This window comes from Peromyscus leucopus, chromosome 16_21, assembly GCF_004664715.2.
Source record: "Peromyscus leucopus breed LL Stock chromosome 16_21, UCI_PerLeu_2.1, whole genome shotgun sequence".
NCBI classification, from domain to species: Eukaryota; Metazoa; Chordata; class Mammalia; order Rodentia; family Cricetidae; genus Peromyscus; species Peromyscus leucopus.
The window spans coordinates 53,910,842-53,934,918 of record NC_051084.1 but is presented as its reverse complement, the minus strand read 5'-3'; the positions used below and the strand labels follow the sequence as shown (position 1 = coordinate 53,934,918).

At 34.2% G+C, this 24,077-nt stretch overlaps 1 long non-coding RNA gene and 1 pseudogene across 1 annotated transcript in view; one reads left to right on the top strand and one right to left on the bottom strand.

The window, feature by feature from the left end:
• LOC119086741 overlaps window positions 1-13,359 on the bottom strand; it is a 28,563-nt gene extending 15,204 nt beyond the window's left edge. The window contains exons 1-2 of the long non-coding RNA XR_005090084.1: window positions 13,226-13,359; window positions 12,517-12,612 (exon numbers count right to left, since the gene is read on the bottom strand). This is a non-coding gene — a long non-coding RNA (uncharacterized LOC119086741). The remainder of the gene's footprint in view (window positions 1-12,516; window positions 12,613-13,225) is intronic.
• Window positions 13,360-21,898: 8,539 nt separating this feature from the next.
• Window positions 21,899-24,007, top strand: LOC114690583 (annotated as a pseudogene).
• The last annotated feature ends 70 nt before the right edge of the window (window positions 24,008-24,077 follow it).

Here is a 24,077-nt window from a genome sequence, read left to right as displayed (position 1 = left end):
TTTGTAGAAAGAAATAAATTAGAAAATGTACATTGCTCAATATTGTATCTTCCTACATTTTACATATACAAGGAATTAATAGGTACAGAACACATGTCCCTGAGAATGTTTGTCCTTTATAAGAAGAATGCATAAATGATTTCTTTAAAATTCACTGGCAGTGTCTATCAGGCTCCTAGATGATCTTCTTTTTACACATGTAAGAAGACTGAGTTGGAAATGCAATCCAGTATCAAGCTGAGAATAAAGAATACCAAGACAACAGGTTTTCATTACAACTAAGGAAGAAACCAAGCATTGGGAGCAAACAAGTGTCATATGCCATTCTTAGAGTAAGATAGAAGTAATTTTTTTATAATTGTACTTAAAAATCATCAGTGGCAGTGACCATACACTACCAACATCTTGTTTTCCATTGAGAAATAATGAGTGTGAGTGAAAGCAATCTTAATCTATTCAACTGTCAATCAGAACCAGGTTAGCATCACATTTTACTCTCTCGGAGTTGCCTCCACATGAGTGATTCTGTTATCAGTAAGACTCACAGTGGTACAGAGCCACCATTTCCCCATCAGGAGAAAGAAGAGACACCTTTTATCTTACAAACCTTAGTTCTGTCCTAATACAGTCCAGTCTATGTGACAGCAAATACTTTTAGGATGAAGCACCCAGACCTGGAGATTTTATTAAAAACATATTTTTAAACATAGATCTCAAAGATAGGAGTTAATGGAATGAAAAGTATTCAAGGAAAGAATGTGATACATTAAAGTGTGAGTCTGAGCTTCTCCAGAAGAAGCTGCAATTAGGTTTTTATTAAAGTTAAATAAGGTTGAAGATATGTGATATTGGTAGCTCTTGAGTTGCTAAGAATGGCAATTTTGTGTTGAGCAACTACTGTTGATCGTGGAATCTTCCAAAAATCCTCAAACACAGAATATGAAAATCACAATATACCGGAGAAAGATGAATAAGACAAAAAAAATCTGAAACAGTAAGTATACAAGATCACAGAGAGGAGGCTTGTCTTGGAATGTGGTTAATGTGTCCAGTGACAGTCCACTGTAGAAAAATGATTTTTCTCTTTCCAAGTGAGAATCAACTGAAAATAACGACTTGGTTGGTGGTTATTTCATGTTCACTCTCCTTTCTCAGAGTGGGGGCCCCATGTGCCTTGAACCTATGCAGTGCATTTGCACAATGCCACAGTCTCTGTGAATTCATATGTGTATTAGTCCTGTTGTTTATGGAAGGCAAATTTCCCCAGAAGTCATCAATAACCTATATCTCTGTGTAGTTCCATGAATCTTAAGGGGAGAGGTTTGATGAAGATATATCCCACCTAGTACTAAGCGTTCCAAAGTTGTCAACCTCTGTACATTGTCCAGCTGTGGGTCTCTGTGTTAATTCCCCTCTGATGCAAGAAGCATTTTCCCTGTTGAGGGTTAAACAAAGCACTGATCTCTACAGGTTTGATAATATGTCTTTAGGAGTAATTTTATTTCTGTTTTTCTAGCAGAAAAATAGATTCAGGTTCCCCCTAGGCTCATAATCTACCTATCCTCAGGTTCCTAACACATTCACAGTGTCAAACATGGGTTCCATCTCATGGAGTGGGTCTTAAGTACAATTTAAAAAGAAAAAGTGGTGGGTGTTGCTCCAAGCATTTGTGCCTCCATTGTACCGCTTTATATTGCAGATAGGTTGCTGTTACAGGTCACTGGGCTGATATTAATTATTACCTTTCTCCTTAAGTAGCATGCAGAGTTAAGTGCTGTCTTCAAAAAAGGTAAAGAGATACTTAAAGAAATGTTCACTATCCTTAGCCATCAGAGAAATATAAAAATTAAGTCTGCTTTGAAATTTCATTATACTATGAATGGACTATATCAATAAAACAAATGGTAACACGTGCTGGGGGAAATGCAAGGAAAGGGAACATCTTTCTTGCTGGTTTGGAGTGCAGCCATTACAGAAGTCAGTGTGGAGGGTCCTCAGGAAGGTGGAAATGGTGTTAGTTGTACAGCTTTAGATAAATGTGTTTCATTTAGAATATCCACAGAGATTAGGATAGTAAGGAACCAAGTGAAAGGAGATCTAAGGAAAAGGAGTTAGAATATAGTGCTTTAAGGGATAAAGGAGAAATTAGAACAAGAGGACTAAAGGGTTTGGGGTTTGGGGAATAATACAACGGAGGGAGAACTGGCAGGGATGAGTATCAATAAAGGCCTTTTGAAAAGCCATATGGAAACCTACTGTAGAAGCTTCCTAAAATATATACATATAACAAGATTATAAATGGGATCAGTACATAATGGGGGAGAGAATACCACAAGTAGATAGCACATTCTACTAAATAAAACCCTTAGTACCAAGAATGGATTGCATTTTTATTTTAGTTCTTGCTCAAAGATTTTTACAATCAATTCATAAATTAACATTACAGGCTAATGCTATTAGTTACCATACTCAACTTGATGGAAGACACCATGTAATTATAGCATAGAACATGGAGAAATGGACTGATTCTCAATTCGAAGCTTCAACTCTCTTGTCTAGAAATCATAGTGCTAGAAGTTGCTAAATAAGCCACGAGAGGAGGAAAAGAATCATCTATCTCCTCCAGCTAAGAAGCATGTCAGCTACAATATCAACCTGCTTGCAAAGTATGCCTCATACCTTCTCAACATTGTTCAGAGTTGCAGTTTACAAGAGTAAAAGATAAAGATTATTTTTCTGAGAACAAATCCGTGAAGTAGGCCTACTGGGTCATGCAGTGCTTATACACAGGAGAGAAAATAGAATCCTAAACTCTCAAGGCTATACATCACTTGGACCTGAAGTAAATACAGTCGATTTGCTGTTGTTGACAAGACGTCTTTTGGAAAGCATATATTGTCAATGTAAACAACATTGGTTTTACTGAATAATGTCTAAGTTTTCGATTTCATCAGCAGCCCAGTAGCCAATATCTTCTTTCTCATGTTTTCATACCATGTATTTATAAGATTTCATACCTTTCTATTTTGCCTCAACACAATTCATCTGAGGTTTGAGTTTACAAATTTCATTTAATGACTGCCTTTATAGAAAATTAAAATTCTACATCAAGGATTGGATTTTCTATGAGCAGTCTTGATATTTTTGGATCAAATTGAGATATTTGATCCACTTAGGTTTTTTTATGCAGGGTGAAAGATAGAGGTCTGCTCATTCTTCTGCATGAGGATATCTCGTTTTTAAAGAAATGTTTGTTGGAGATGTTTTCTTTTCTCTAGTGTATGTTTCCTGCCTCTTTGCCAAATATCAGAGGGTTGTCATTACATATTCTGATGTTTGGACATCTATTTTGTGCCACTGATTTACATTTCTATTTTTGTCAGTATTGCACTGATTTTATTACTATATCTCTAGAATATGTCTTAAATACTAAAATAGTAATCCCTCCAGTATTGTGCATTTCACTCAGTTTTCCCTGTCTGTCTAGGGTCTTATTCCATATGATTATTTGATTGGTCTTTTCTATTTCTGCAAAGAATGTTGTAGAAAATTTGTTTGGGTTCACATTGCATCTACGTTTGGAAGGATGGTCATTTTTTGAAATTTTAATTTTACTGATGAATCAATATAGGATTCTTTTCATTTTCTAATGTCTTCCTTAATCTCTTTTCACAAATATTTAAGTTTTCATTGTGGAGATTCTTCACCTCCTTAGTAGGATTTATTCTAAGCTATTGTACTATTTTTGAGCCTATTGTAAATTGGATTGCAGGCCATGATCTCTTCAACAGTATTTGTTGGTAGTGTATAGAAACCCTACTGTTTTGTAAGTTGATTTTGTATCCTGTAACTTTGTTAAAATTGCTTATTGTTTCTACAAGTTTTCTGGTAGAATTTTGGGGATCATTTACTTATAAAATCATATCATCTGAAAAATCGGCTAGTTTGACTTCTTCTTTTCCTATTTGTGTCCATTTAAATGTCTCTTATTGCCTTTTTGCCCCAGCTAGTGCTTTAAACATTAGTTGAAAGGAGTGGGGATAGGGACCAGCCCTCTCTTATTCCTAATTTTAATGTGTTTGCATAGAGATTTACTCCAATTAGGATAGCGTTGGACCTGTGTTTGTCATATATAACTTTTACAATGTTCAGGAATGTTTCTACCAGTTTTCTATCTCTGGGACTTTTAACATGGAATTTGATTGAATTTCATCAAAAGCTTTTCTGTGTCTATTGAAGATGATCATGTAACTTTTGTCTTTCAGATTATTTACATGTTTTATTGCATTGACTTAGCAGCAATATCCTCATTTGTTAAGATATCAATAGACATGCTAGTATAGAAGGGGGAAGCATCGTAAGTTTCCACCATTGGATAGTGAAATACAGACAGTTAAAGACTTCTGCAAAAAGGAGGATTAGCCTTTTTCATAGATAATCCCCTAATTGGTTATCCAATATAATAAAAACAGCCCTGAAGTCACATATACATACAGAAGCAACACTAAATGGACTCAAGCTATACTTATATATTTATTCATATGTATAATAATAATAATTAGAGCAAAAGAGCAAACAATTAGATTAAGGCAGGAGGCACAGAGAATCAGAGGAATGGAAATAAAGGCAATTTTAAAAACTTTTACAAGCTAATTGCCGTTTCATAAAGTATGCAATAGCTATGAAAAGTAACAGTTTAAGAGTCTCTTATTTACTCTGTCATGAATCCAGTTTTACTGTAAAAAGATCTCCCTTCCAGGAATTGAAGCAGTCAGGGATAAATTGAGTGTGACTGAAACAAGGCAAAACATGGCACGCACTGTGGAATGCCTGCAGGTTGGTATCATTTCCTTATAGAGTTCCTACTCCTCCTTACTACAGCCCCATAGTTTCAACATTGAGAAGTATTAGCCCTTCATTATTAGCCAAGAACTAATATGTGACATTTAATAATACTCAGGCTCTTTTTGCTAAAAAAAATTTTTCATTGTGCATCAGATTGCATTGCCCTGGCCAATTCCATATGCTGTACCATTGGAAGGTTGATACCACAGGAACACTATATCTGTGCTCAGAAATTCTGCTTTGCATAGACTTGAGATGAGTCACCCCATTGTAAAGCAAGTTACTAAACAGTTTCTCAACATAATGTGTGGATTCTATTAATTTAGTACAAATTCATGAAGCAAAATTTGAATATTAAATGAAGATAACCCCAAATGTGCCACTATTTATAGTTAAGCTGCCTCAGGAAGTGCAGAGGCAATTGCATGTACTATTTTTAGCACAGTAACAGTACTGGAGCACAAATGAAGAAGAGCAGTGATGTTAGTTTACCGTGTAGTTGCTAAGAGATCTCCCTCAAATGTGATGCTTCTGATTTTAATGTCACTGACTTGATTTCTTGTCTCTAGTTTTTCCAGTCTTCCAAAATCTATTGCTGCTAAATATTTTTTCAATGTTTTCTAGAAACATAATATTACTCAAGGAAATATTTCCAATGTATATGATTGATGTTAGAAGAAGAAGCCAAAATTGTACATATGCAGTCATCTGGGTTTTCTTTTGTTTGGTTATAAAGTTTGAAACTAGACTTTGCTAATCATTGCTTATATGCTCTCTTACATGCTCCTATCTGCCACTCTTCAGAAGTGTAAACGCATTACTTACTAGGCTGCCATAAGTGCCACAAATAAGTTTGTTTTTCCTCTATAAGCTAAGGACAGAAGATATAAAGTTGAGAAATATTTTTTTTGTTTTTTTTTGTTGTATTATGTATTACATATTTAAGAGGAATAATTGTAAATTTTCTCAACTTACAGCAGCAACCATGTTACAGCAGGTTTTTAGTTTGTTTATTTTATTCCAGTTAGTAAAATATCTTAACTCATAAGTGCTGGTAATTATTCCCAGCTAGCCCAGATCAATAAATTCCTCTGACTTTGATTCTTGTTATAAAAAGAAATAATCAATTGCTATCATTTAAACAAAACTTCTTGCTAATTCTGAGTATTAAAGACTCTACCAAAGAATCTTCTCTCAGTCATGACTTGGTAAAGGCTCACATAAGTTTTAGGAAGGGCTTTCTAAGGCATATATCCTTGATTTCAAGCTAAGTCTAATATTTGAATTTGAAAATTTGACATTGAGAAATGCATCTCTAAAAGTTGAATCAGTTGACCTACCAAATAAAATGACTAGTTGTAACTTGTTTAAAATACTGCCCGATGGGACATAGAACACATTTAAGGATATGCGTCTTTATCAGCTCTCAGCATTACAATCAATCAGTTAATTAACAAGATATATCAAATTCAATAATAAAAATATATTGATGGGCTAAAGGTTACAGTGAGGAAAGCAGAGCTTCCTTTGTTGATTGAATAGAGGACATGTCCTAGCCAACGGCTTGGTCTTTTACAAAGGGAACAGATTTTACTGCCCATCAACTGAGCATGTGTCAAGAGTCAATCAAACACACCTTCCCAGCAATGTGTGTTGTTACATAAATATAATCCTAACACTCTGGAAGCAGAGGCAAGAGGAATATCTTAAGTTCAAGTTCAAGGCCAAATTGGTTTACAGAATGAGTCCTTGGTCAGGAGAGGTTTTAGACTGATATTCTGTCTCCAAAGATAGTGAATAAAATTCAAATCAGTCATCTTGAGCAGTTATTAGCTAATGAATTATATAAATGACCAAGGTAGAGACACATAGGGGATGATTGGAAATTGTTGGAGGTTTTTGATTTCTCTGTTACGCTGGTCATGGCTGCAAGTATTGATCACAGCCATCATTTTTTTAAGTTTTAGTCTGTGAATCCTGCTTTAATTCTTTGGGATGCATTTGTTGGAGACTTCTGGCTCTTCTGTTGTAAAAAAGAAAAAAACAGTCATTTTATATCAAGTTCTAGGGTTTTATAGCTGTATCCAGAAAAAAAAGAAGCAAACAAATAAAGAATAGAAATTGGGGTGAGCGGGATATTCTAGAATGGGGGACTTTTTCTGTAGCACAATTTTTTTTAAAAAAAATTCTGATAATTTGACTTTATTAACAGCAGCCTTATGTTAAAGTATAGGCCCAGATTAAAGTTTTTGATTGATTTACTGGAATATCTCATCTCAGAGAAACTGAACTGTGGTTTCAATTGGCCTGAAAAGGACTTGAATAATTTCTACTTGATACAGGCTAGGTGCTCATGACAAAACAAATAAATTATCTTACCAACATCTACCTTGGTGAACCAAGAAATTTATTGCATAACCCTAATGACCCATCAACCATGGGTCTTGACTAATGAATGCTGCATTCCTCGAACTCCCTGCATACTTTCAAAGAATGTCTCGCCCATTCTCATTAACAAGACAGGATGGCCACAATCTCTTCAGTGGGTATTCTGTAGCCTGATAATAGTTAGTTCACTGATGCAGTAAGCTAGATCAAGCCAAACTGAAAAAGGAAATGACCAGATTTATTTTGAGCAAAGTGATATCTGGGTGAGCTTTCCAGCCCCTGGAGATAGAGGTGAAAGAAGAGACAGGAGAAGTAACATGTCTGTCTGTCTGCCTTTCTCTCTCTCTCTCTCTCTCTCTCTCTCTCTCTCTCTCTCTCTCTCTCTCTCTCTCTTTCACACACACACACACACACACACACACACACACACACACACACAAAATTAGAAGCCACTTGTAAGTCAACAACTTACACTTACTATTCTTTGTAGTAATTTAGAAACAATCATTCAGAAAGTACTTAATGTTAACTATTTCTGAGTTATCCAACTTCCACTAACTTATTATCCAGCCATCTGTAAACATTTTCAATCTTGTATAAGAGTTCTGTTGTTGGATATACATTGTATGCTAAATATATCCTTTATCCTTTGGGTAAACTACTTGCTAAGAAAAAAAAAACCTATTTAGGCACCTATTAATACCAAGAATATAATAAGCAATCAAACTACATATTGAAATATTTGATTGTTAAAAACCTGTCATTCTTAATTTTATTTTCATATTAAAATTTGTTGTTTTTGATTCATTTTAATTTAATGTCTCACTGCTTTTAACAAGTAGATGTTGTGGGGAAATGTTAAATGATAGAAATACCATTAAAATGAAGAAACACTACAGAATGCATTAGATTTTACAGCACACATATACACAAAGTTTCTAAAAATATGTGGGAACATGCAGAAATTAAAAATTAAATGAAATACATATTCAGTAGTTTTCAGAAAAGATTGCATTATGTGTAGAATATGCAAAGTACATAATAAAAATAAAGTTGTCTTTTGGATACAAAGTGAAATTCTAAAAATACATGAAGACTTATGCTCTTTGATACATAAATATGCACACACATTTCAAAATAATGGCCCCCAAATCTTTCACGATTTTATTCTTTATCCTTTGTTATAAATAGTAAAATTATAATGTCACATACTATTAGTTGCAAAGTCCAGAATATATTAGATTTTTGCAATTTAACTTTATCAGAAGTGTTCCATTCCAAAATTTAAATAATTAATTCAAACAGAGTAAAGTGTAAGGTGAAATGTTAGATACATATTTACTTATGATGGAGACTGCTATTAGAATCAAACTTCTAAGTGTTGAGAAATACATAAAATAGTACTAAATTATGACAGAATTATTATTAATGTTGTAGCTATGACATACTATGATGAAAAGTCTCATAAGAAAGTTGAAGTGAATTTTCTTTCTTCTGTGAGCAAACTATTAATGAAGAAAAATCAAAGCAATTATAATTAATTCATTAATTTGTTCAATATGGGAATAATTTATTAAGCATATCTTAAAACCAAAATACCTACAAAACACTGATATATACTCAAGAAGAGGAAATAAGTATTTCAATTTTCTCAGCTTGAGAATTATTAAGATACAGTAGAGTTAAAATTTAAAACTAAACTTATAAGGGACATTTTATTCCATATTATATAGAATGGTTGAAGGAGTTGGTGGTATTAATTAAGCCAATCAAGCAAATTAGTTTCTACCAAAGTAATGAGAATCTCACAAGAATTATTAAATTATTAGTTTTCCTCAAGTTAGACTTTTATTTAGACTTTCAGATGTATTTGAGTCTATAAATTAGAATAAATTGATACAATTTTAAAGGAAATTATTTTATTGGATGTCATATAACTTTAATTTTATGTAAGGACAAATTTACACATTGTCTCTTTAGATGGTATGAGTTTTCATTATTTCAATATTCTTTGGTTCTATTAGTATTTTTGCGGGATAGAAATGATTATTATGTTCACTTTTGAGGTAGAAAATGATGCCATTAATTTCCTTCAGCATAGATCAGACAGAAACCCATCATAGAGACTCATCCCCAGGTACCTCAAATCCTGGGTCCCTATAGCCTTGTCCTAGCACAATGTGTGGATATTAAGGGATTTTCTAGCTGGGCGGCAGTGGCATGTGCCTTTAATCCCAGAATTCGGGAGGCAGAGCCGGGTGGATCTCTGTGAGTTCGAGGCCAGCCTGGTCTACAGAGCGAGATCAAGGACAGGCACCAAAACTACACAGAGAAACCCTGTCTCGAAAAACCAAAAAAAAAAAAAAAGGAAATTTTCTATTCATTTTACATACCAACCACAGATCCCCCTCTTCCTTCCTCTTGCCCCTCCAGCCTCCCCTGCTAACCCACCCTCTATTCCCTCCTCCAACATGGTATGGCCTCCTATTGGGAGTCATCAGAGCCTGGTGCATTCAGCAGAGACAGGTCCAAGTCCCTCCCCCTGTATCAAGACTGTGCGGGGTGGCCCACCCTAGGTAGTGGGCTTCAAAAAAGCCAGCTCATGTACCAGAGATGGATCCTGATTCCACTGCCAGGGGCCCCCTAAGCAGGTCAAGCTAAACAACTGTCTTACCTATGCAGAGGGCCTAGGCCAGTCCCATGGCAGCTCCACAGCTGTTGGTCCACAGTTCATGAGTTCCCACTAGTTTGGTTTGGTTGTCTCTGTAGGTTTCCCATCATGATCTTGATGCCCCTTGCTCATAGAATTCCTCTTGTTTTTAAATGCACAATTGTGTCTTTTTGTACTTAACTTTGAAATTAAAGAAATGTAATAGCATTTTTTATGTCATTCTTGAAAACAGAATTAGAGAACGTAGGAATTATTTAGCTATGCTGCTAAAAGGAAGACAGAACAACTTTTTGCCAAGAAAAATACTGAACTTTTTGGGAAAACTTGCCAGTAGGGTATGAGCAAACCAGTGACTCACTAGACAGATTTTTATCATCTTTTAGTCTTTTTCCTGAATGTATATGTGTATCTTAGTTACTGTTCTGCTGCTTTGAAGAGCCACCTTGACAAAAGCAACTCTTATAAAAGACAGTATTCAATTGCGGCCTTCCTTATAGTTTCAGAAGATTAGTCAGGGATCATCTTGGCAGGAAGCGGACAGGCATGATACTGGAGCAGTAGATGAGAACTTAAAGAATGACTAGGCCTCATGTGGGCTTTTGAATCCTCAAAGCCCAGACCTGGCCTCACATCTCTTCTAATAAGGACACAGCTCCTAACCATTACCAAACAGTTCATCAACTGTGTACTACATGTCTAGAACATGAATTCCATAAAACTAAATTTGTTTTAACTCTTTCATCCTCCTGTTTCTCTTTCTTCCTACCCTTCTTCTGTATCTTCCTTCCTTCCTACCTTTCTTCCTTCCTTCCTCCCTTCTTTCATTCTTCTTTCCTTCCTTTCTTCCTCTTTTCTCTCCTCTTTCCTTCCTTTCTTCATTCTTTCCTTCTTTACTTCATTCTTTCTTTTTTTCCATGTTTTCTTTCTTTCCTTTTCTTCTTCCCTTGTTTTTCTGAAAATGTCTCTGTTTTTCTTATGTAGCCCAGGGAGGACTTTATTCTTCTGGAACCAGCATTGTAGACATGAATTTATCTGACATTTTCTCAGACATTTTAACACACACACACACACACACACACACACACACACACACACACACACACACACAATTCTCCTGCTTTAATCTAATTTCCTGAGTACTTGGATTACAAATGAGTACCATTATTCTTAGTACATTTTCTTGGTCTGCCTTTGTGATTTATATATCTCTACATTTATATTTACTTAGCTCAAAAATAAAACTGCAATTTTATACCATAATGCTTTAAGTGTGCATTTCAATTTTATAAAATCCATTTAGGCCATTAACTAGTTAGTTTTCTTTATACACAAAGCCTTAAATGACTTTGGAGCTATTGATCTGATGAGGAAATAGCAACAGTATCATATTTTCTTAAAATTATATGTTGCTTTACATATTATTTATGTAATAAGTTTATTATCATAGTGCAAACCTATAATAATTCATCATTAAAATAGTTGAGTATAGGATTTGTGTAAGCGCAAAATAATATTTCCTGAGTATATAGACATTGAATAAACACTGCTTCTTTATTTTGAGTCAGAGACACATACAAATTCAGAAATAAATTTGTTGCTATCTTTTTTGTTTGTGACAATATCCCTCAAAATTAGAAATGAGCAATTAAATATGTGGAGTATATATGTTTTTCTATGTTTATATTGAAAATTTTTTTTCAAGGGAAACATAGCAATTTTTATATAAATACTTAATTAAGCATATTATCTAATTTTCATGTCATAAAATATAATTTTATTATTTCTGTATTTTAGCTAATTAATTAAATTTTAGAATCATTTGCAGATAATTCAAAAGCTAATTCATTCAGTAGACACAGAATAGAAGCCCTCATAGAATATTTTATCATATTAGCCAGTCATGATAGATAGAAAAGATGTCGGCTATTATTATTGCAAGAAAACATGAACACATAAGGCAGTTTGGACTTTCAAGATGTTCAGCATGAATTTCTTCTGGTGACAGATACAATTTCCCACTAAGTAGAAATATTTGTGGTAATTTAATACTCTGAAGATGAAAAATTTCATACATAGAAATCTCTTAGTATAAGAGGTGATTCAGATTTTCTTCTCAATAAAACACAAACTCGTCTTCTCTTACTTTATAAAATTATCACCCCTTACAGTAAAATATCAGCTTTACTGGTTTTCTCCATAAATATGCATTGTTACTTATGCTTCTAGAATGTTTTATCATTCCTAACATTATAGTAGGCTACTAAATGTTACTTACATGTCATAATTCTTCTTTCTGTTGTTTAGGTCAAATTTGTTGGTGCATTAATGCTGTCATATAAGAAAGTGCTTTAGTAGCTACAAGGATTAGCACTGACCTTTCCCTAAACACTAGCTTTATTCCTTGAAAATAGCAGCATTTGCATGAGAATAGTTGTTCTTCATGTCTAGAATGAGTCAATCTACAAATAAAAAGATGTCCTCATTTTCATAGCTGGGACTTCCAATCAATATGTCACACATATCTTATACGGCTTAATTAAGAATTTGGCTTATGTCAGAAGGATATTAAAAATTTAAGATGCCTCATTTAAAATAATGATTCTACCACCTACCTCCTTTAAATCCATCTTCCTTCCTTCGGTCCTCCATTTCCTATTCCATCTTTGCTTTACTCACTTATTTTTCTTTCTTCCCTTCCTTTTATGATTCTGTAAATATTTTTAACTTATTATGTGGTAGGAAATATAAACATACATTTATAAGAATATAGATATAAATTTATGATAAAATTATTAAAGTAAATTTATTGTAGACACACAATGAGTAACTATAAATAATAGTATCAAAGGGTATTGAATGAATTAGAGCAATTTTTACTGAAGCAATATCTCAAAGTTGATGAGTCCATCAGACAGTACCAGATTAATCAGATTAATTTGAGTAAGTTTCACAGCAACAAAATTTTGAAAGTGTTGAGATCATCATAATGAAATATTAGGTTTGGAAATCTCAACAATACACTCATGAAGTATATATGATCTTGATTTATTATTCTTTGCTATGACCTAATTCCTTTTCATTTTATGATAGAAAACACAATTCTTTTTTTTTTTGTTTTGTTTTTTTTGAGACAGGATTTCCCTGTGTAGCTTTGCGCCTTCCTGGAACTCACTTGATAGCCTCTAGGCTGGCCTCGAACTCACAGAGATCCTCCTGGCTCTGCCTCTCAAGGGCTGGGATTAAAGGCGTGAACCACCATCGCCCAGCAGAAAGCACAATTCTTAACATTTATTTTTGAAGTGACAATGGAAAGTAATTTACCTACTCAAGTTTAGGCCATGTGTTTTCCCCAAGACTCCTTGAATTATGAAAACAACCTAAGATGAGTATTAAAGAAACAAGAATCTTAGAAATAGAAAACAAGCCTAGAGAGGAAAGCGTCTGCTATGTTCTCAGGTGGGTGGGGTCTACTATAATGTTAGGAATGATAAAACATTCTAGAAGCATAAGTAACAATGCATATACAGAATCTATAGTCTTCATTTTTCTTTTGTGGTCATAGAGGTAAAGCTAGGGTCTTGAATGGGGGGGATGAGTATTCTAAACTGATTCCTCGGGCTTTGTTGTTTTGCTACTAGCATAATCTCAATAAAATGGTAATTTTATCTGTTGATAACAAATATACATGTAGATATAAAGCATTTACATGGTGATTATGTTACTTAATAATTTTTACTGCTGCATAACTGAATTATTTACACATTAGTCAGGAAAAGTTTTAGTGTGAGTAGATAAAAAAAAATCACATAAAATGATAAGCAAAATAAGCAGGTATGCTATTTTCTTACGGTGCTTTTAAGTGATGCCATACATAATATATTCTTGCTGCAAAAAATGAAAATGAAAGAATGGTCTAGTTACGGTTTGTCAATTTTAGATGCATTACTGCTGGAATTGATTTGTACTCTCCATAGGTAAAAAGTTAAAAGCATCCTTAAGGAATTGGTAAGAAAACATCTTTTATTCACAAATAAAAACACTACCTTTAAAGTGGTTTATGCACATCAAAGGTATCTTATGAAGTTCGGCCTCAAAGAGAGCAAGAGGCAGGTGTAGCATACCATGTGTGGCATCAAACATTGCTCCCTGTTTTTCAATGGAAAAAGAAGCCATTAAATGAAATGTTTTCTCTGCATAATACTATATAGCAATCAAATGTGAGTTTTTACATTGGAAACATCACACAGGAAGCCACACAGTCACATAGTGTTTCCATCCAACTAAGAGAATAATCTACTCCAATTTTTAGAAGACTAGACAAATACTTGTGGGACAAAAAACAAAGAAACAAAAAACCTAAAATAAATTCACATACAAAGGAGTGGAAATAAGAATGACAATGGATTATTCATTTAACTGGGAATGAAAGGGAGAGTGAATTTCTTGGAGGAAAATTATAATCTACCCATCACTGTATGCTGAGCTAAAATATTAAATAAAAGATGTGATTAAAATTAAATTATAAGCATCAAAAAAATTCCACTGGAAGAATGTACTCCACTAAGATAAAGCTTCTAACAGGAAATACTTGTGTCTGAGAAGAGACAAATTCTTTTGTCTTGTAAGGCAAAGTGCAAACAGAGTAAAACTGACATGAACTTCTAGGACATTCGAGATAGCATCTGGAGTAAGTGTCCATAGTAGACCTTCAAAATGAAAGTCTATAAAGGGAAGCAAAGAAGACAACAAACAAGAAATATAATATTTGTGTTTGCGTTAGAAAAAAGGCAAAGTTATAAACAATAACTTAAACTTCTGGTTTAATTTAAGAACCTCTGAATAGGTGAGACAGTTGATTGGCTTGATCTGCTTGGGAGGCATCTTGGCAGTGGTACCAGGTCCTGTGCTCATTGCATGAGTTAGCTGTTTGAAACCTGGGACTTATGCAGGGACACTTGGCTCAATCTGGGAGGAGGGGACTGGACCTGCCTGGACTGAATCTACCAGGTTGATCTCAGTCCTCGGGGGAGGCTTTGCCCTGGAAGAGGTGGGAATGGGGGATGTGCTGGGGGGAAGGGAAGGGGGGCAGGAAGGGGGAGAACAAGGGAATCTGTGGCTGTTATGTAGAACTAATGGTATAGTAAAATAAAAGAAAAAACAAACTTCAACAACAACAAAAAAAATAATAATAAAATCAATTTGCAGAAAAAAAAGAAACTAGAGAACAGTAACTTTGGCCTAAATAAAACAACACAGAAAAGAAGTAATTGATGTACAAAATAAAATTATTCATAAGAAGTGCATGGGGCCTAAGATTATAGCTTAGTGACAGATGCGTTTTCTATGTCCAAAACCCTATGTTTAGTCCTATCACCTGCAAAACAAAACTAAAAACAGACAAACAATAAATAAGACCAATATGATCATAATTAATTTTAAAGGGATCAATATAATTGGCAAAGGCTTGTAATAGTAATGATGATGGTATTAAAATGGTACAAACTAATTGACTATCCCAATATTTGAAAATTAAATAAAATAGATTATTTAATGGGAAGCAGAAACCATGAAACTTTTATAAAAGTAAGATAATCTGAATAGGTTTATACCTATTAAATAATTTGATTATAATCCATTTCATTACATCACGCAGATGGACTCATTACACATAACAAGTATTCCTTTAGTAACTGATGATTCATAAAATTTCTGAGCAAAGAGAAGCAGAAGAACCACTTCCTAATCCCTTTTCTGCAACTATTATTGCTCAACTTCAAAACTAGACTAAGATTATAAAAAGATCTAGATAAGGTATTCTCCATAAACATTCATCAAAAACATCAGCAAAGCAACAGTATCTTGGAACCACCACATAATGGAAAGAATTTAAATCATGAAACTAGTTCATTTTGCACATGCAATGATGTATTTCCATTTTAAAGCAGCCACTATTTTAATTCAATACTTTCTTTTATCACTTTTTGCTCAACAAATATCCTAACACTCTGGCTAAGTCATTAAGAGAATGGTGAAAATTATTAGTTATCTTCGAAGCCATCTTCTAAGCAGTAGTAACCTACTTTGTCTCTTTAAAGAAAATAATTTGAGGGTTTCACCCCCACCCAAACATGTTACTTTGGTCTAATGAGGAAAAAAAATGTCTGTCAATTCACAATTATTGAGTATTATATGAAGCACATTTCAGTCCTCCTAAAGATATCAAGATCATCTAAACATGTAAATTGAAGTACAGTTGATATGAACCTAAGATTATATGATTGTCACATTACTATGGAAGCTAAGCACAATCCTGGAAAGAAAACAAGGATATATAATAAAACAAAAACAAAAAATTAAGCAATAAATCAACAAAAATCAATTGGTTAAAATGCTATTGGTTCACTCTGTGATCCATACATCTTATTAATATAATAAAATATTTAAGTGTGATGTGGTCTATACAAGAGTGCTCTGTATTTACTTTAAATGTCAAACTCTTCCAAGGTCAATAAGCATGACAATTTCAATGCCATTTCATCAATCTTCTCTATACAGATATTTTGTGAATATTACATTTAGATACCCAATGCTATTTTGATAACTGATTAAAAATGCCCATTTTTAGGCCAGGAGAAATATTCAGTTTTATAAGATTCCATAACATTCCCTATAGTCTTTTTATTTCTAACTTTTAATGCTTGGAAAAAACTTGAATGTCTCTCTGTAGATGAGACTATAAATCAGTGGTTCTCTAGTGGGTCACTACTGTTTTGGGGTTATATATCTGAATACTTATGTTGTAATTCAAAACAGTAGCAAAATTACAGTTATGAAGTAACAATGAAATAATTTTAAGGTTCAGGTCACCAGAACAGGAGAAATTGTATAAATGGTCACAGCATTAAAAAGGTTGAGAAGTACTCCTGTAAATTGTGGTATATTCAGACACTTTCAAAAGAAATGGAGGCTTCTTGAATATGTATCATTAAGTTAAATAGAGTCAATCAAGAAATTACATATACCTTGTTATATGACACTTTGATTTTATACTCAATCATTTTATATGAATACTGTATCTAAATCCCTCCTGCTCTCTAACTCCCCCATGTACCTATCCAAAATTAATGATCTCTTCTTGAATTATTATTGTTACACACATGTACATGTGTGTATATATTTACTGTTGCATGCATGCATAACCAAGTCCAATTATCTGTGCTATATGTACATATGTCTAGGGATGAATAAATGATTATTTAAGGGTTGTTAGAACACTATATGCAGAGCTTTTACAATACATCCCTATCACTGTACATTTAACCAAACTCCTTGAATGCACATGAAGAATCTTGAGAACTCTAATGAGACATGAAAAGTCAGTGTTTGCCACATGCCAGGTAGATTTGTTGAGTACAACAAAATTAGTACTCAGATTGGGTGATGTTCATAATAGTGGAAGAACTATATTAATTTAGACAAGATATGCAGGGAATATAGTATACCTAAACTTATTAAAAAAATAAGTGATTGTAAGTCACTCAAATTACAACTTGACAGCATAGAAGTCATTTCCTAGAATGAAACACAGAGCTTAACATTCTCTGATAACAGTTTTCTGAATATTCCCACATCTTCCCCACCTCTCCATCTCTCTACTCAGACAACAAGTCTTTCTTTCTCTCTTTCATCAGAAAGACAATAGTAGTCAAGCAAGAACAAAAGCAATTTTTAAATGAGAAAAAAACCATAAGAAACACACTCACATGCATACAAAACCTTTTAAAACACAAATTTCAAAACCACAATATAGCCGGGTGGTGGTGGCATATACCTTTAATTCCAGCACTCGAGAGGTAGAGCCAGTCAGATCTCTATAAGTTTGAGGCCAGCCTGGTCTATAGAGTGAGGTCCAAGACAGGCACCAAAACTACACAGAGAAACACTGTCTCAAAAAAAATATATCAAAACCATAATATACAATTAAAAGATCACCACCAAGGGGGAAAAATATCCAAACAAAGCAGGATGAGACAAAAAGTCCACAAAAATATGAGTTTGTTTTTTGCTGGTCATCAAGTGCTGGAAATGGGGTCTACAGTTAAGTTTGGTTAATAAATCCAAAAGACTCCATTGGAGAAAACTAAGTTTCCATTGCAAATCTGAGTCAATTACTTCTTCCTTAGTCATGGGAGCCTGTGTCACTTTTCCCTCACAGCACTGGGAACTGCCCGGTCTTGAGCCTGTTCAGTCTCTATGTATCTTCCACAATCTCTGTGGGTTCAAGTCTTCATGATTACCTGTAGATGTAACCAACCGTCTTATTAAATAAGAAACACAGAACCAATGTAAAAGAGAAAGCCAAGAGGTCAGAGCTCAGAGCTAAAATCTCACCATTCCTCCTGCAATGGTCCTAGCTCTCCGAAAGAGAGCTATTTCCTGTGTGTATGTCTTTTTATAATCATTCTGTTCTGCCTTCTCATTGGTTGTAAACCCAAACACATGACTGCCTCGTCACTGCCTATAAGTACAGCCCTCCAGGTCTTAAAGGCATATGTCTCCAATGCTGGCTGTATCCCTGAACACACAGACATCTATGGGATTATAGGCGTGCGCCACCACTGACATACTCTGTCTATGGCTCTAATAGCTCTGACTCCCGGGCAACTTTATTTATTGACATACAATTAAAATCACATTTCAGTACAAATAGAATACCACCATATTTCCCCTTTCCTATTTTAATAAAAAGAAAAAAAAGCAAAAGGTTATAACTAACAAAAGAAAAACTATATACAAAAGTACAATAACTATATACAATATATACAAGTAATAAATACCTAAACAGGTATTTGACAAATCAGAGAAAATAATTCCATTATTTATCCTATATTGGTTAAGTTCAAAATGTATCTAATTCACTTTCTATCCTAGTTAATCTTCAACTATAACTAACTAACCTTCAGCTATAACTAACTAATCTTCAACTCCCTCAGAGACCCAAGAAGGAAATAATATTAGCTAACAAAAATAAAAACAGGAAGTGCATGCAAGCAACTTCCAAAAAATTTGTGAGTTGACAGAAACAGGCAGCTGCAGGACAGTCACCTGAGGTTTCTCTGCAGTGTTGGGGCATCATTTTCAGCCTATAGGCTTAGTGTTTCTGACAGACTCATTTGTGAAGTAGGATGTACACAAGGTCAACAGTTCAACCTCACATTGGGTGAGAGCAGTCCATGTACCAGAAACACCTGAATTCCACTAGTGTCCTGTCATGATTCAGGATTTTAAATTCGGGAAATTGTTGATGGTTTTTGAATTCAGCTGTTCATTCTTCTTGGCTGTGTATATATGGCTCCATCTCAGCATCCCCTTCTTCTCCACATCCCTCTATTAAATGCCAGTCTACTATTGAGAGGCACGAGCTTTCAGCTGCTGTTCCATTGCACAACAGAAGCCATCGGCTCACTGCCTGTTCAGCTGCCTTCGAAGAAAAGGGCACTGTACCTTTTCCGGATTGCGAAGGCCACTTCAGGGATGGTGCCATATTGTCCTGGCCTCAGACAATTCCTTTTGATAAAGCCATAACCACACTTGTTTTGGCAAGAATCAGTAGTCCTTTGTTTCATGTTCTGTCTGTCCATTTTGTCCTGATGATTCGAGAATCCTTTGTTGTCCAGTGGCTAACTTTTGCCACAATGAAAGTTAACTCCATATGCAGTTTCTTAAATGCCCATATTTTCTCTGAAGTAGATTGGTATTGCCAGGAGCCAATATGTCTCAAAAAAGAAAAATTTCTAAGTTATTAAAACATTTTAAATGCCATATCCTGTAGATCTCTGAAGGGCTTGAAGATGACCTGTCTAAAATATATCTGCTCAATTTTTAAAACATATCTAATATGACTATAAGTCTTGTTGTAATGTCTAACTACTAACTTTCATTTCTTTATATCCTAATAGTTGGTAATAATAATATTCAAGGATCAGAAAATTGCATTACATTGTTAAATGAATGGTATAAATACAATTAGAAATATACATATAGCATTTTCTAACAATATCAATTTCAAATTTGTATGCAATATAAAACAATCCAATCCAATGTAAAGTATTTAAAACTAGTAATTGTCTTTTTCTTTTCTTCTTTTTTTTTTTTAACAAGAACCTTAAATCTAATCTCCTTTGCTTAGCCTTTTCTTAACCCTTGACAACAACTTGTAACCAATCCCCCTAAACAATAAAAATTATCCCAGACCCAATACCCATTAAAAAGACCAAAAAACCCACCCGCCCCACACCACCTCTTTGGGAATGTGGGTGTCTTATTCTTAAAATTGCTTCCTGCTGGGTATGGGCAAAGTTATCTTTATCCTGAAAGAAAATTTTAGGTTAGTTGTCAAATTCTAGGAAAGATAACTATATCCTTCATTATCCAGTCTGTGTATAATGCCAAAGTTCAGGGTTTATCTTAAGTCCTTATTCAAGTAGTCTTTGAGACTGGATCATCTCAGCTAGTCATCTCAAAATTGTTCTGAGCACCTTGTAGTTCAAAGCTGATCTGTAGATGATGTTTGTCAGCTTAATGTTATTATTATTTTCCACATGGAATTGTTGTTGTTGTGGGGCCTCATCTTCTTTCTGGAGACTTCAGTTGATGTTAGGCCTGGCCATGATTTCCTGCAGAAAACTAATAAGAGGCTCAAACACAAAGACATATATATGCAGCTAATTGAAGCCTTTTTTCTAGAATTAGTTAGTACTCTATATGACCATTCATATCTTAACAAAGTTTAAAATGTATATATATCTATATATCTATAATTACCTCTTGAAGAGGTGTTTTCAAAGAATATTTAATTTTTTCGGTAATTCAAAAATATTTTGATGGTAATTTTGAAGGTGTAATAGAATATTGAACATTAAATTTTGGTTATTTAAATAAATGGTGTTTGATTTTGAGTTATGCCATTGTAACCCACATTTGTGTCCTTTGGGCTTTTGTGTTTTGGTCTATTTTTTTTTTTTTACTCTGTGTTTCAGTTTCTTTATTATCATTCACGCAATATTTTTTTAGCACATTTTACTTTTCCATCAAATTTCTTTTTCCATCCTTTCCCTAGTTTTAAGCAGACTTTAACTTCCATTTAATTTTTTAAAGCACGTAAGAATCATGTCTTCCTGAGTCCCACTCCATTAACAATATTTTCTTAATAACAGAAATTGTGTTGTGAATTCCAATTAAGGAACATGCATCATAATTTTGTCTTACAAATTGTGGCAGAAATGTTGCCTTTGGCACTGTAAAGGCAAGAGACCATGAACATGAACTTGCTACCTCCCTTTAGTTGCACTAAAGTTTGAGTATCAAGAGAACACTCAACAACTCTCTGAAGGATACATGTATATCTAATAGATGATAAAAAACTTTGGAAAGTATGCCACTACTGTAATATTTAAAACTTAACATTTTAAAAAGCCAAGAGTAGATATATGAAATGGAAAAAACTCATTTTCAGGTTCAAATATATTTATTATAAGTCCTATCTAGCCTTTTGTTTTCATTTATTTTAGCTATCTAAATGTCAGTGAAAGGTCATTATTTTACTATATTCACTTAAAGAATTTTGACAATTGCATATTCTATGCACTGCACTGTGATGAGATGTCATGGTTTTAATGGAAAATCATTTTTATGGTAACCAGCAGGGATACTATAAACAATACAAAGGAAGACTCATCAAAAAAATAAAAAAATAGGTAATCTGCAAGATCACAGTCAAAATAGGCAGAAAGTGAGCATGAAATAGAAAAATATAAAATATTGAAAATAAAAGAAAAAAACCAAAAAGAAGGAAAAGGAAAATGGTATCAAGTCAACTTAATCAATAAATATAAATATTTATAAAATAAATATTTTATAACACCCATTTTTCTGAAAATTTAGAAATATAATGCCACAATTTTTTTGATAAATAATAACATTTCTTCCTTCTACATGATGGTAAGGTGGCTGAGATACTATGTATTCTTCTGATAGCTAAGGTTATGGAGTATTTTCCAAATATTAATCACTATTTATATTTCTTACTACGATATCTGTATGTTAAACATTCCACATACATGAATACATGGTTTGTGAGCAGATTTGAGATAACAAACAATGGGTCTTCTATTTTAAAGGGTTTGAAGAATGTTTTTGTATATGAAAAACAAATGAGACAGATCAAACTTGCTTTAGAAGTTCAAATATTACTGCTTCATCTAAAAATATTGTAGTGTGACTTTTTTTACTCTAGTTTTTAGAAAAACTAAAATCATTTCTATTTAGTATGGAGATACATTTTGGACTTACCAAAATAGTAAGTAAATCCCTCTCATTTCACACTTTCGTTCAAATTCCATTTTCCCTGATAACCTCCCATTTTATAAAAATGAAATCAAAGATCTCATAAGATAAATTCAACTTCTGTTACCTAACCACAATCTTGACAATCCAACTTCATCTTCCTTCTTTCTTCCTCCTCTCTACTCTTTGTTATTTATCCCCTGCCATTCTGAATGTTGCAGTTTATAGAAACTTTGTTTCTGCCTTACCTTCTCATTAAAGTAAAATGTTATTTTCCACTTGTATCTGCACAATTTATTTCTGAATGTTTATATTAGACAAAGCAGTTGTACCCTCTGGTTTCCAACTTGTCTTTCTGATTTTTTTGCACTTATCTGTCTATCTATCTATCTATCTATCTATCTATCTATCTATCTATCTATCTATCTATGTATCAACATCATTATCTATCATCTATCTATTGTGTGTGTGTGTGTGTGTGTGTGTGTGTGTGATTTTTATCTATGTATGCAGGCATGCATGACACAGAATGCATACGATCAGAAGACAAGACAAAGATTCATTTTTTTCCACCTACCACAGGATGGAATGGATGGAGCTAGGTCATCTTAGCTGCCCTCCTTCAGTGAGTTTCCACTTTTATTGGATTACCAGGGTTCAAGATTTTGTAATTCAGACAATATTGTACTTCTATTCTTCACCAGGCTTTACTATGCTTCTTTTCTGTTTGTAATGGACTATTAAATCATTGTCATCATTTTATTGAATTAGTGCTGTTGAATTCTCTATCAGTATCTCATCTATTTTTTACTCAGTGTGTTCCTTACCATATATCTAGTCATTAAAAGAACACCTTTTTCTCCTTAAATTCCTACAAAAAATGATCAAGATGCTCTCTATGGGCATCAGAGAAACATAGTATTCCACCCTGAGATAAATCAAGAACCTGACTGTATCCATAGTTCCAGTTTCTCTGTACATTAAAATTCTACTTCTTGGAGCAGAATCTCAGCGATACTCGATCTGTGCTCCATCCCCCGCCTGTTGGCAGGGCCTCCTACAGACTGGTGCTGATCTGGCATGGTGAGAGCTCCTGGAACCTGGAGAACTTTTTCAGCTGATGTGACAGAGAGAGACTTGACCCTAAAGGGACACAAGATGCTTCAAGATGCTGACTAAGCATTTGACATCTGCTTCACCTCTGTGCAGAAGAGAACCATCCAGGACCATCGGAAAGTCCTGGATGCCATTGACTAGATGTGGCTATCTTTGGTCAGGATTTGGAGTCTCAGTGAGTGACACTATAAGGGTTTGACAGATCTCAACAAAGCAGAAACTGTTGCTAAGCATGATGAGGGGCAGGTAAAGACCCAGAGGCCAACTTACGATGTATCACAGGCCACAATGGAGCAGATAGGCAGACCTTACTGAGGACCAGCTACTCTCCTGTAAGAGCTTGCAGGACATTATTGTCAGAGCACTGCCATTCTGTAATGAAGAAATTTTCATCCAGATCAAGAAGGGGAAGAGGGTCCTGGTTGCTACCCATGGCAATAGCCTTCAAGAAGTCGTCAAACATCTGGAGGGGCTCTTAGAAGATGCCATCATCGTGGAGTTGAACCTGTTAATTGACATTCCCGTTGTTTGTGAATTGGACAAGAACTTGAAGCCCATCAAACTGGAACAGTTCCTGGGAGATGAAGAGACCCTGCATAAACCATGGAAGCTGTGGCCTCTCAGGACAAGTTGAAGAAGTGAAGGCAAGAAGGCCGACTTCTGAACCTCCTGCCCCTAAGAACATCCTAGTTGTCTGTTTATTCCTCATGCA